We start from the raw sequence: 13913 nt of genomic DNA on the forward strand, positions 1-13913 counted from the left end.
AACTGTTTTCTCTGCTTCCTACCTTTTGTCACCTTCGCTTACCAGCTGATCAGTGCACACAAGCTTACAGGCGTTTAAAACCTGGATGTACTGAGCTCCTTTCTGTGAACGGGGCGAAATGCCCCCTCTATACCGGGAGCCTTTCTGTACGCAGCTGGCGTCGCATTTCTGTGTTTTGAGTACCTACGGGGTGCGTGGGCATTTGCTAGCACTTCGAAGGGACGTGACATCCGTAGGTAACAACTTCATGTAGTGTTATTGATTTTTGCATTGTACCAGCAGTCATTTCTGGGCATGTGAATCCCTTGCGGAGCCTCTCGTGATAGTCTGACCTAAAGCTTCAAAATATTTTTGCAGATAACTTCAGGAATGCTTTCCCTGTTTCCAGAACAAGATAGTTGAATTGATCAGCTAATCAAAACATCAAACATCTTTATTCAACAGTCTTTAACCGGGGTTTTCATTAAAAGCTTTTCCTTTTTTTAAACTTTTTTTGTTTTGTTTGTTTTTTGTATTTTGGGGGTTTTTTCGTATTGTCATGACTGAACACAGCAGCAGAAATGAGGAACATTGAGAAAACGGTGGAGAAACTTTCTGAAAGACTTCCTTTGTATTTGCTTTCCGCAGGCATTTTTACATTGAAACCCAAATGTTTTTCTAACAGTCATAGTTTTCCAGTCAGGTTAAGCGTGAAAAAACTATTTCTATAAAGGGGAAATAGGCCATAAGACAAAGAGTGGCTAGTCACACAGCTGAAGTTTTGAAAAACTGGTGGGTATTTTTTTTTTCAACAAATTGCTTTGAATGGATGATATGGACTGAAACTATTCTCAGGCATTATTTAGTAAATAATTTCAAGAAAGATATATATTCAAGAGAACCATGATCTAATAATAAGCTAATAGAAATGTGCATTCTTTCATATAACTGGTAAGAATTATTCACTGCTTTAATTATTAAAATTAAGTGGCTTTTTTGAGAGGTGGAGTATGAATAAAATACTAAATTTGGTTCATCCTGACAATCCAGGTTAGAATATCAGAGATGAGTTGTGGTATCGACATAGTTTACCTGTCTCCAGACTTTGAGTAGTACTAAATAAGAGGTGAGACCTACTGGAGTGGAATAAGAAATATGCACCTGAAAATGAGATTGTGCTGTAATATATGTTGATCACACAAGGTGGCAGAATGAGCTTAGGGCTATCCCAGGAATAAGAGGCAGTGAAGCATCACTGCATTCAGACAACAGCATATCCTTGCTTGCCCTATGAATATGCCAAGTTGCTTCTGCACATGTAGAGGGATGGAGGAGAGTATTTTAATACAGCATTTTTTTGATAATTATCCAAGTTCTTCAATTCCCTTTGGAGTTTTAATGGAAACTGTTAAAAGCTTGTGGCTAACTTTGGAAATTAATAATCATACAATGCTGAATCTGCTCACATCTTCAGTTTTATTGAAAACACAGTTTACTTTCTATCGATACATTGATTCTTTAAGTGGGGCTGAACTCTTCAGATGAAGGACAGCTACAAGAACAGGCACGTAGGGAACATTTGGCTTTTCATTATCTATTTATGGCTAAATTCACTTCTATTGTAAGTGAATGAAACTCTATTGACTTTCCTTGTGTTGCATTTACTTATAGAAGGTAGATATATGTGGCTGAACTGAGGGCACTCTGAAGAGGAGAAACTGAAGTCCAAGGCAAAGAGAAGGGATTACTCTACAGCCATTTCCATGCTACTGCTTTGGCCAATGAGTTTGGGAATAGTAGCGACTCTTCTTTCTACACCTGTACACCTGTACTGCTACCAGATGCTCTCCTCGAGCCTGCCCTTGTAATGCTCACTTCTAGGGGCAGGACTGAGCTGCGTCACCAAAGGAGCCTTTGGGTGCAGGTTGCAAGTGAGTTCCTACACGTGCCTGCTCAATTTGCCCCTGTGCAGCTACGGGACAGCCCAGCAGTGCACCGAAATGATGGAGAATTTCAGCTGCGGTGAGGGACTCCTTCCAGTCTTGTAAGCTCCTGATGTGAATGGCACCAGTAATGCATAAAAGCAGGCTGCGTGTTGAGCCCAATTGATGGTTACTTGAAGACGCAGAGATATGACACCGTAGGATGCATTTTAAAAGTAGCTGATAATATATCCTGCATCTGAATTTACTCCTGTCTGCAACTGAATTAAGTAACTGACCAGGATAGTCTTATAAGTAAGGGCTTAAAGACTGGGATCTATTCATTGCTCCTTATGCAATATGTTTCTGGAAGCTCATTAGAAGCTATTAGAGCTTATTCACCCTTGCAACCTTTTCAGCAGATGTTCAGCTGTTTGTTTTTTTCCTTCACTGCCTTAAGATATTTGGCTAAGCATTAAACCAAGACTGGAACAGGTCAGGAAAGTATTTATTTCTCAGAAAAATAAATTAGGAAGTAAACTAGATGGCAATTAATAAAAAAAGTCATCTGTAATCTATTAATGAGAACTGGAAAACAAGAACTAACTGAAAATTTGAAATTTAGAGCTATAGCAAACACTGGGATTGCAACCTTTCTCTTTGCACAGACAGGAGGTTACAAAATGGTAAAGAAGGGAAAAAAAGAACAAAGAGAAAAAGGCAAAGAAAAAACTAAAATTATGGCTTCTGGAAAATTTCTTTTGCATCATCTGCATTTGCCTTTGGCCCTTCAGTCATTCAGGGGAGCTGCAGCCCGTGAGACTCACGAGGCTTCCTGAATGAACTATGGTGGTGTCTAAGAGGGTTTTTTAGCCCACACCTGAGCGCTGGGCTTCAGGTTCGGGAGCTCCCTGACCTCATGTTATTGTGTCCGGCTTATTCTGTAGTCACGTCCTGTCTTTCAGCTGCCAGCTGCTGCCTCTCAGCTGAGCCTCAGCCCTTGTGTGACATCTCCGCTGTCCCACTGCAAAGCCAGGGAGGTTATTTTTTAATTGCCGGTGGTTTAAACTTACTTGCTCGAATGTACGCTGCACAGGCTTGAGTCACTCGCACATACTTCTCAGCCTAGGTAAGGTAACTGAGTGGAGATAGCTTCTCAAAATGCCTCTCTGCTGCGACTGCCTGCGAGTCCTCCCTCTTCTTTTCAGTACAAAGTCAGGCACTAACAGCCTACACCACTGCAGGGGATGCTTTGAGTTAAACTGCTAGCCTTGCACTGAAATGGGCAAAAATGCTCTACTTATACCTGCTCCTCACCACCTCTCAATCGCTAATTACTGCCTTTTGGTCTGATTTTCCTCACGGCAGTCTGCTGCCGTTGATGGGGTGTACGTGGGAAAGTGTAAGCTCCCCGGGAGATCCAAGCTGGGGACTGCGAGGTGAAGGGTGACAGTAGGGATGGCTGGGGGGCTGGGACACACCTCTGGGCTCCAACAGGCATTTTGGGTGCTATCTCTCATCATATGCCAACATCCATGTAAATTGGTCCAGTTAGAGTGCTGCAGTGCAGTGTGAGAGAGGACTGAAACAAGACTCTGAATTCACTGAATATTCACGAGTAGTAGGCAGCAACCTTTATATAACAAGTAATTATTTCGTGTTCGAGGAGGCATTAGAGGCTGTCTGCACCCTGAGAGAGTAGCTTGGCAGTGAGACAGGCACGACTGAGCAAAAGCAGACATGCAGAGCTCTTCTCCAAAGAGTGGGTGGCACAGGGCGGCTCCCTTTGTCATTTTCCAAAATCATGGTACAAAATGATGCCCACATATTGGTTAAATAAGTAACAACTGATTGGGTTTCAGTCAAAATCTAACAGTCTCAGTAGCTTTAGCCAGTGCCCCTGGAAAGCAGAATTCAAGTAGAGTCACAGCAGAACTGAGAGAGCTGGCACAGACTGCAGTGAGGCGAGTCAAAATATTAATGGCAGTGACATAGATGCTCACATAGACACCATGCTATTAGATGCAGGTGTCATTCACGCCTGCGCAGCACACATGGAAACAGAGTACACTGTCTCTGGACACACATGCACCTACGCACCCACTGGTACATATATATGCTACCGACATGACGTGTGGCTAACCACAGTGGGCAGGATGCGAACATGCTGTGGGGTTCATGTGGTCACTGAAAACGTTCTCGTTTGAGCGTGCTGCTGGAAAGCTTGCAGGGCAAATGCATACGGATGGCTCCAGTGTCCGGAAAAACGTGCTGTGGCACTGCTGTATTGTACTGGAAGCTACAGACAGTCCCTGACAGCCATTGTGAAGTGATATGAAGCAAAATACCTAAGAGAATGAGGAAATAATTGCGTTGATTAATGCCAGTGTTGTTGGTATTGATGGTTTAGCTGCCTGTACAAAACAAATGTGGGCAATCAGTTAATCTTGAAATAACTTGTACGACTGAACAAAGGAACTTGTTGCCTAATCTATTTCATACTAATTGCTCCATGCCACAAATTCAGGGCCTGATCCAATAAGAATTGACACCGAGGAGAGATATTCCGTTCACTGCAATAGTTTTTGGCTCAAGGCTTCATTTTAAGGGGAGCAAACACAGCATGCTAAATTAGTGTTCATCTGAGTCATCACTATCCATTTCTTGAGAAGCAGACAGGCTTGATATTTTCTGTGTAGCCAAATGAGTCTTAGCACTTACATGCTGGATCGCAAGCCAGCAAAGCCAACCTGAGCACATCAAAGTTTTGGTGAGAGCCAGGGCGCCTGTAGGCTGCTGCCTGCGACAGACCGCCTCGGTCGGGTGCCTGACACAGGGCTCTCACCGCTGCGTTGCTGCACAGTCATTTACCACCCAACAAACACTTAGTGCTTATGAGGCATTTTTCAAAAACCACACTGGGGCCATACGTGGGGCTTTAGCTATTTAAACATCTTAAAAAATCTGTCCCTCGAGAGGATTTAACTCGGCAGGATTTAGGCTGCTAAGGCTCACATCATCAAAGGGACCGAAGTGTCAATCCATCTCTTTTCATGCCTAAGGACATAATAGTATCATGCCCCCTCCCATGAGGGGGTACTGTAGAGAAATTTCCAAGCTCTCAGCACCCAAACTAGCTGGATCTGGAAGCAGATGGAGCATAATTATAGCAGTGTTGAGCTGCACCTGAACTAATTAGCTCTGCTGAGAAACAGGGATTGAATTTAATAATGCATGTTCTGCCATACCAAAAAGGCTAGGCTGCCTTTGAGACCCAGGCGAATGTCTCTGCGTGGTGCTGTGCTGAACTCTGTGGATGTACTCTGAAAGTCAGCTCGGAGCTTTTTTTTTCGCCATAATCCACTGCACAATGTAGACATCACCTTGTCCCAGCATTCAGGTACCATTGGTGTAATTACTCCTCAGCTGTCATTTGCCTCCTGACTATTAGTTTAGCATGTTAAGTTCTGCATATGCTCAAGATTTTGCTGTCCAAAGTCACCTAAATATTGAGATCTACCTCAAGGACTGTGGTGGCCTAAAGCCTTGACGCCTTCAAAATGGGACTGTCTTCGCTATGGGCCTGATGTTACCGCCGTGGTCAAAGCATGTTCGAAGTAAATGGTGGCTGTGAGAGAGAGATAGAAGACCCAGGTTCAGATCCCTGCTCTGGACCGGTGATACCTATCAGATGTGGACTTGAACTCCCATCTTAGATACCTTTTCTAGTTGCTGGGATTAAAGTCAGTCTCTCTGGCCTCAGTCCTCTGTATATCAAATTATTTCTACAAATTGGAGAAGCTCTTGTGTTGGTGACTGAGATATTTTTCCCACCCCGCAGGAAGCTGGGTGTTGGGATGCTGACTTGGGGTGCTGGTTTGAATTCAAGCTCCAGCTATGATTTTGGCAAAAGGAGCGGTTTGACTTTGTCCCAAACACCCTCAGGGGCTGACTTAACTCCAAAGCTCTCAGTTCTCCTGGCCTACCACTGCTACTCTTTAAAAATGGAAACCCGATGTTTTGTACCATGCAAGTGGCTGAGATTATTTAGGAGTTTAATGGCTCTGAACAGAGTCTGGCTCTCTGGACGTGTATAAGCACTGTCCTTTTTTGCTGAAATTTATTTCTTGCTAGTTTGGTCCATGGCCTGCTCAGCAGTTTTCTGTTGACCCTGCCCATAGGTGCCTATCCATGGAAAATTTATGTGAGTATTGTATGAGGAAGGATCAGGACTATGGGCGAGGTGTGGAATTGCTTAATTCTGTAAAGCCTAATTACTACCTAGGAAGTGCAAATGGAAATTGGACCCTTGAATTACTTAAAGTCTTTTGAAAATTTAAGCTATGGTTCATAACATTTGATGATTTTTTTTAATGTAGTTCCTGTAGACAAATTTAATGACTCTGTGTGCTGCCAACAACAAATTACAATTACTGGATCAAACATGCACACAAATCTTGAGGTCAGTCTTTTAATTGGTTCTTCGATTTTAAAAAACACAGGCTTCAATATTTGGAGCCAAAGGAGATTATTGATAGCTGGTACTGATGCATCTTACTGGGTCTGTTGTCGCAGATGTAAGAAGTTCTCTCACCAGAAACTCAAAATACCTTTGATTTTGTTACAGAATCATTCTTTTTCCTGCCATTCTGCTGATAGGGTCTGAAATCAAATCCCTTAACAAGAAAAAGACATGATTGACAAGATTTCTAACAGCTGTGTTGAATTCAATTGCCTGTGCAGGAAACACTGGAGTCCATATTCCCTTCCTCTTTTATTTGCTCCACAACGTATTTGGCTCATACAACCTGTTTCTGAAAATACTAGTGGTAAGTGGATGGGTGTAGGCATTAGAAGCAATATTGCATTTGTAATAAGGGGAAAGGGAGAGATGTGAAGAGAGGAAGGAAAATTCTGAGTCTGAAGTCTTCCCCATGCTTCTTCTGGCACGGTGCAGAGACAGGCTGCCTTTTGCACATGGGAAGGAGTAGAAGTGTAACCTCTCCCTAAATAATTAAATGAATACTTAACCTGCAGGCTTAAAACTTACAGTATATTATAAAACAATTATGTTTCCTTTGCATGAAAAAGCTGAATTGCCATTCAGGTTCTTTTGTCATCTGTATGTGTGAGTTTGGAGCAATTAATATGAATATATTGCAGGTGCAGTATCTCAGGAAATTGCAAGAAGCTGTGCTGTATTTTTGTACCATAGAGGAGTGCCAGAGCTATAACTCTTGGAAGGGTTGAAAACTAGAGAGATGTAAGCATCTGAAGTGTGATTTTATAATCATAACAAGCACCAATAGCAGTCTATATAATAGGCATGAAATGAATGCTGTATTTTCTCTGATTGTATCGCTACTCAGTTAATTTAACTGGAGACTGCAAACTATTTCATTTTAGATTGTGCATTACCTTTCTCATGTGCCCAGTTTACCTTTCTAACTGTAAATAGAGGTTTTTGAATGGTAACAGCAGTGGTATTGTGTTAGCTTTGATGTTAACTCCAGACAACATCCTATTCCAGTGAAAGACATCTTTACATGTTCTTTAAGGTAAATGACTTTGGAATTCACAGGACAAAATTCAGGGCTGATATCATTTTGTTATATCTAATTGTTTGTGTAAAACCGATCCTTGTATCCGATTCTGAGATGCATTTTCAATTTTAAGTGCAAGTTCCTCATAAATTCAGGTGAACATGATAAGATAAATGCTTCCTAAACCCAAATCTCAAAGTGGCATAAATGGTGATTTTTTTTTAATTTTTTTTTTTTTTTTTAGTAGAGTGATAGCAATCCACATTTGCTAGGGATTTGACCCTTGGAGTTAGCTGCCCTGATAATCATTTGTGCTGATGCTCCATTTATATGAGTAGAACAGAGGGACCTCAAAGACCATGGCAATTATTCATATATGGTTTAATGCCCTTTTATTCCACCACAGAGGCTTAAAGGAGTCACTGTGGTAATAAGATTCATGCCCACCGTTTTACCTGTGTGAAATCACTGACTTGATGAATGATACCGATATGGAACGTTTCCTTCTTTGCAGGTACGAAAGGAAAAATTAATCCTGGGGAATTCAACGCAAAACCCAGTGACTTCAGCCAAAAACACTTGCACATGGAAAAATTTCTGATAATCACTATTGCACACATGGAGTGACACACAGGTATGTCCACTTACTTTGACTTTTGGGAAGTGGCAAAGGAGGAGGAAATGCAAGTACCAGATCAAAAAAACAGCCTATGGCAAAAAAAGTTTTCAGGTTGTCAGTGTGGTGAGTCATCTGCACAGTGTTTCCACAAATATGACAACATTAGCAACTACCCCTTACTTTTAGCTGCAGCAACACACGCATACAGTTCAGCGGAGTGGGAGGAGGTAAGAAGGTTTACTCTGAAATGGAAATAGCAGGAGGAGGATATCACATGAAACAAACTTCTGGAGCAGGCAAGACTTGTGACAGGATAAAGACTATTTGTTCTGTAGATAGCAATCCTAAAAACACGGTTGCTTGCTGGGGTGTTATATGAGAAAAAGATACGTATTAAAACTCAGTGTTGCACTGTGTGATGCACAGATGTTTTCAGAGTGCTAGTTTTTAATGCTGGAAAACAGGACACTCTCAGCTCCCATCTAAAGTTTTAATGCTAACAGAAAACCTATTTTTTTTCATATAATCTTAGTCTGAGAAAACCCCTTTTTCTGTATTGGTTATGAAATAAGAAGATTTGTGGGCTCTGTGGCACTATCCCTCTCCTCTCTCTCTGGGTTCTCTGCGTGGGTCTGTAGCTAATGTGGCAACACCTGTCCTATATTTCAAGTGTAGCAGGAGGCCTTTTGAGCAAACTATCATTTAGAAAAGAACTAGAGATTGCACAGTCCCCTGTGGCTGTGGGAAAATTTAATGGAGTTGGAGACTAATCCCCCCACCATTGCTCCATGGAGCATGGGGAGCAAATTCCCTTACCTCCGAGGAAGAAGTCAAATGTTCTCAGAGGGGGACCTCAGTCAATTTTTCTCTTTCCCTCGTTCTCGGGTACAGTTTTCTATGGGAATGACTGAGGACTGACCCTATGGAAATTAGAATTTGAGAAGACCTATTATAAAATTGATTTTATTTCCTTGTCACTGCAAAGTTGTTCCCTATAGCATGTTCTCTAATGATTTATCCAGGAGTTTCAAACTTTGTAAGTACCAGTGGTTCTGTATTTCCCCAGCCTGTCTCACTGACGGATGGTGCAGAGATGGGGATCGCAAGATACAGCGGAGATGAAAAGAGAGATAGCCAAATAAGATAAAGATGAAATTTCTTTTTTACTGTAGAAGTAAACTGCTTGGGAGGATCAGGAGTGAGACCAGCAGCATTTGTGGTGTATATTCTGGGTAATATAGTAGTTTACATCTAGGCTAAGTTTAAAGACAAAGAAAGAAATTTGTCTCAGAGAGAAACCCAACCACTTCTAAAATTATCTCCCTTTAAATCTGTTGAAACTCTTTCCCCACTCTCTTTTTGTAGTCTGCTTGTACAATATCTGAGAGAAGAGCTTCTTATTCCTCCTCTCTTCCCCCCTATTCTCTTACTAATGCCTCCCTCCATGCAGCCCCCTGCCCACGCACACTCCTTGGGAAGCAGAAGTGATGAGAAGTGCTAAAGCAAGACAAGATACGATGCTCTTGAAGAATCTGTGATCTGCTGAGCAATATCTTGCAAGATTTGCAACTCCAAAGGATTCACCATGAATAAATAAAACATTTCAACACCTTACAGCTTCTGGGTAACAAAATCCGAAACATTCAGAGTTTTGCTTGTCACTTCTTATTGCCAGCATTATGGACAAGCTTGCTGTCTGTTCGGTCCCATCATGCTGTCCACCCGCCTCTTGCATTCTGTCTCAAGCAGCTGCAGCAATATCCTGTCTCCTCTGCTCATTCACCCAGTAACAAAGCTGGTGAAGGGACTGGAGCACAAGTCTTATGAGGAGCAGCTGAGGGAACTGGGGTTGTTTAGCCTGGAGAAAAGGAGGCTGAGGAGAGACCTGATTGCTCTCTACGACTACCTGACAGGAGGTTGTAGCCAGGTGGGTGTTGGTCTCTTCTCCCAAGTAACAAGGGATAGGACAAGAGGAAATGCCCTCAAGTTGTGCCAGGGGAGGTTTAGGTTGGATGTCAGGAAAAATTTCTTCACCAAAATGGTTGCTAGTCATTGGAACAGGCCGCCCAGGGAAGTGGTGGAGTCACCATCCCTGGAGGTATTTAAAAGACATGTAGATGTGGTGCTTAGGGACATGGTTTAGTGGTGGACTTGGCAGTGCTAGGTTAATGGTTGGACTCGATGATCTTAGAAGTCCTCTCCAACCTGAATTTTTCTACGATTCTATAATATAGCAGTGCATGGGTAATGTAATGCTTGAGGATAATAACCTGATATCTTTTCTGCCTTCTACATATGAGATTTGATATTTGCTGTTTTTCTTTCCATTTAGTATTGACTCTGGAAATTTTTACACGGACAGCAAATGCAGTTGTAAATTCAATCTGTGGGTTTCTCTTTTCATGGGGCACCTCTTTTCCTTCATTGCTTTTGCTTTGTTTGTTCAAATTAAATATTTATTGCGTTTTAAAGAAGAATGAACTTTCAGTACAAGATAATAAAGGATTTATCTGATGATAAAACATGTAAATCTTTCCAGAAACTTCAGGAGGATTTTAATATTAATGCAGATCAAATATGGAAATATATGCAACCTGTGAATAGTTTTATGGAAACAGGAAGAGCTGTGGAGTTAGTGTAGGAGTAATCCTTATTAGGTTGAGTTTCTGATATTGATATGACAGAAATACAGTATCTCAATTTTTTCTCTTGCTTAAATCTCTTCATTCTTTTGTGAAAGGACAGGAAAGAATAACAAGTCTTTTTTTAAAAAAAAAAATAAACTGCTGAATAAATCATTAGAAAAGAAAATATAGGGAACAAGTTTGTAGTGATAAGGAAAGAAAATCAGTTGTGTAATAGGTCATCTCAATTTCTAATTTCCAGAGTCAATCATCAGTCCCCCCTGTAGAAAAAATAGATTAATTATAGATAATTAATATTTTACTATTTTTAATATTTTAATAAGCATGGATATCCCTCCTCCTGTGGTGCCCTCAGGGTAACTGTTCCTTTCTCTTAGTATGAATTTCAGTACAATGAGGGCCTAGTACTCAGTATTCCTAACTTAATACAACATACTAGGTAAAATTAATGCTTAAAGTACTTAATTTTTCAAAATGTCCCATTTAGTCTTTCCAAAATATCATTAAAAACAGGTAATGTACTTGCTCAACAGCAAAACAAAACAGAAATGGTAAGTTTGGAGAAAAATGAGAGGAGAAAATCAGGAGGTAAGATACAGGTGAATTATTAACATGGCAAAGTTCTCAGTATCCTTTCCAATTTTTAGAATTTTTTTTCAAGAACGGATCATGATATAGGTAGTGAAATTTCATAGCTTATGATATAACCATTAAGGAGGAGCATGGAACAGAGGGGTATTGGGGTTCCTGCTTCATGCCTAAATGGAATATTCCACTTCGGCATTATCTGATCACCGCTTTTATCACAGCGACATCCCAGTTTGGTTTGGCTAACTTGTGCACATGCTTATATCTTACACCAATCAATTTAACAAAGCTGGACATGATTGGAGAGATTTGTGGTTGAAAAAATCAGAACAAGATCAAGGACTTAATAAAACAGGATAGGATTTTGAGAAGGTCCTCAAGGACCTAAGTCCTTTGCTGTGTGAAGTCCAGGGTTCCCATGCCCAGAAATACTCTGAGTACAGAGTATTACAGAGGAAGGGTCACTCTACACAGCCTCTACTTTTCAGAGCTTCGTCTCTTCTTTGCAGACAGCTTCCCTCAGCAGGAAATCCTCAGAGATCCACAGTCGCGTCTAGGAGTGTGGGACAGGCGGTGCACAGCCCAGAGATCCAGAGACCACCTTATTCTTCTAACACTTTCTTGTAATACTATCTCTTCTCAGTCTTAACATTACCATTTTGAAAGAGATTTCAAATTCTCTCAGTATGATGATTTTGCAAGTCTGCATATGAAACTCATTTGTGCTATGCTCTAAAATAATTTCTCAAAACGCCCTGCTCCCATTTATCATTCAACATGTAGGTTTCGTTCACTTACTGCGTTTTAGGACGTGCTCTCAGCTAACTAGTGAAAAACCTCTGAAGGATGTTTTGCTCATTAGAGAGGCATTTTGATGTTAAAGAAATATTTTCCTTTTTATTTTAAAACGTTTCATTGAATAAATAGTATACAGATTTTTCTGAGATGTGCTTTGAGGGCAGCTGCTTGGAAAATGAAGAACAGAGCCTTCAGATCTCTGAAATTAATGGCAAAGTTCAGTGAAATTTGGATTAGACTCCGATGATAAAGCAATCTGAAACAGAAACATCGTTAAAAGATACTGGTAATGGAATTGTGAGTTTATTTGTCTGAAAAACAGATTGCAAGGTAATAAATAATGAATTACTGTTAAGAAGTACATCTGTCTCTAAAGGGAAAAATGCCTTGTTGAATGCATTTTGCATCTGTACTGATGAAATTATTAAAATAACTACCTTTGAGATAAGAGGATGTACTATAAAGACGACCAAGCAAACAGAGGGCTAGGGGGCTTTTATGCTAATTAAATGATGGACACACAGTGAAGACATAAATTGTTAATATATGCTAAACACAGAAGATCTAGAAGACCATCTGATATGTTCTGTCAGAGAGAAAACATGTCTGTTTAATTAAGGGCTGTAATATTGCATGTATGCTTGCAGGCAGAGATAAGGTAGCTAATCTAGCTTTTCCTGAGGTGCACTCTGTCTTTTCAGTGCTTAAATTTCAACCTTAAGATTCCCCTAATGTTGCTGTTTGTATGGGATTGTTTCTCAGTTTTTGGCACATAACCGATTCCCTGAGAGATAGATGCACTTCCAAATAATGACTGCTTGTCAGGAAGATAGGTTTTCGTACCTGGCTTTAATGCAGACCTTTATTTTAAAGACAGGTTTCTCAGAGGCTCATGCTGTCTTATTTTTAATGGATAAAAATAAATAGGGAGTGTGGAAATGCTGTCATGCAGACGTTCCAGATGAGTCTGGGACAACATCTCATTTGAATAACCACCCCACGGATCCATCCAGCTGAGCTGGGATGTGCCTCAGCAACCTCGACTCAGACCCGAGCCCTGAGATGAAGGGCGGGATGCAGGAGTGGCTGCTCCATCTCCATCTGCCTCGGCTCCCCTTGCCGCAGCGCCTCTGCTCAGGGGAGCCATGGCCGGGGCAGAGCACGGTCTTGCAGAGGAGCTTAATTGCGCCTTTGCTGCACTACGCAGAAATAGATGGCTTGAAGCCTCCAGGAAAATGTCAGGAGTTTTGCAGCAATACCATAAACATTACTTTGCATAAAGGAAAATCAGTATTTGTTCTCTGAGTGCCTTCCCAGGGTTTGGAAGCCACGAGTTGTTTGATTTCACTGACTTTGGGGTATTTGCCTCCATTCCCTCCCCAGTCTACAGTTGTTTTTACTAGGAAGCTGCATTTTCCAGTGCTGTGTTTGTAGATTGCAGTATATGAATTTTGCTCCTAATTATTGCCCATTTAAAACTTTGTGGTGATGGATATCTGCCCAATGGAAATTCAAGTGCCATAAATTCAAAGCAAACCTGGCACAATGTGTACCTCCCTTATAAAGCTCCAACAATTATTTTTTTTTAGTTGAGTAAGTCTCAGTGAGATCAAAATGGTCTCCCACAAGCTTTGCAGTGGCGAACCTGTACTAGTAGTGACTACTGTTCTGAGAAATGTGAATAGTGAAATTGGTGCAAATAGCACCAGGGTTAATTTCTTCCTTTTATTTTAAATGTCCAGGTCTCAAGAAGCACCAATGTTGTGTCGGCTCGTGGTGCAAGGCCACTTGCCAACTTCCAGGTGGGTCCCATAGAGGA

Source organism: Grus americana, chromosome 3 (genome assembly GCF_028858705.1).
Source record: "Grus americana isolate bGruAme1 chromosome 3, bGruAme1.mat, whole genome shotgun sequence".
Lineage (NCBI taxonomy): Eukaryota > Metazoa > Chordata > Aves > Gruiformes > Gruidae > Grus > Grus americana.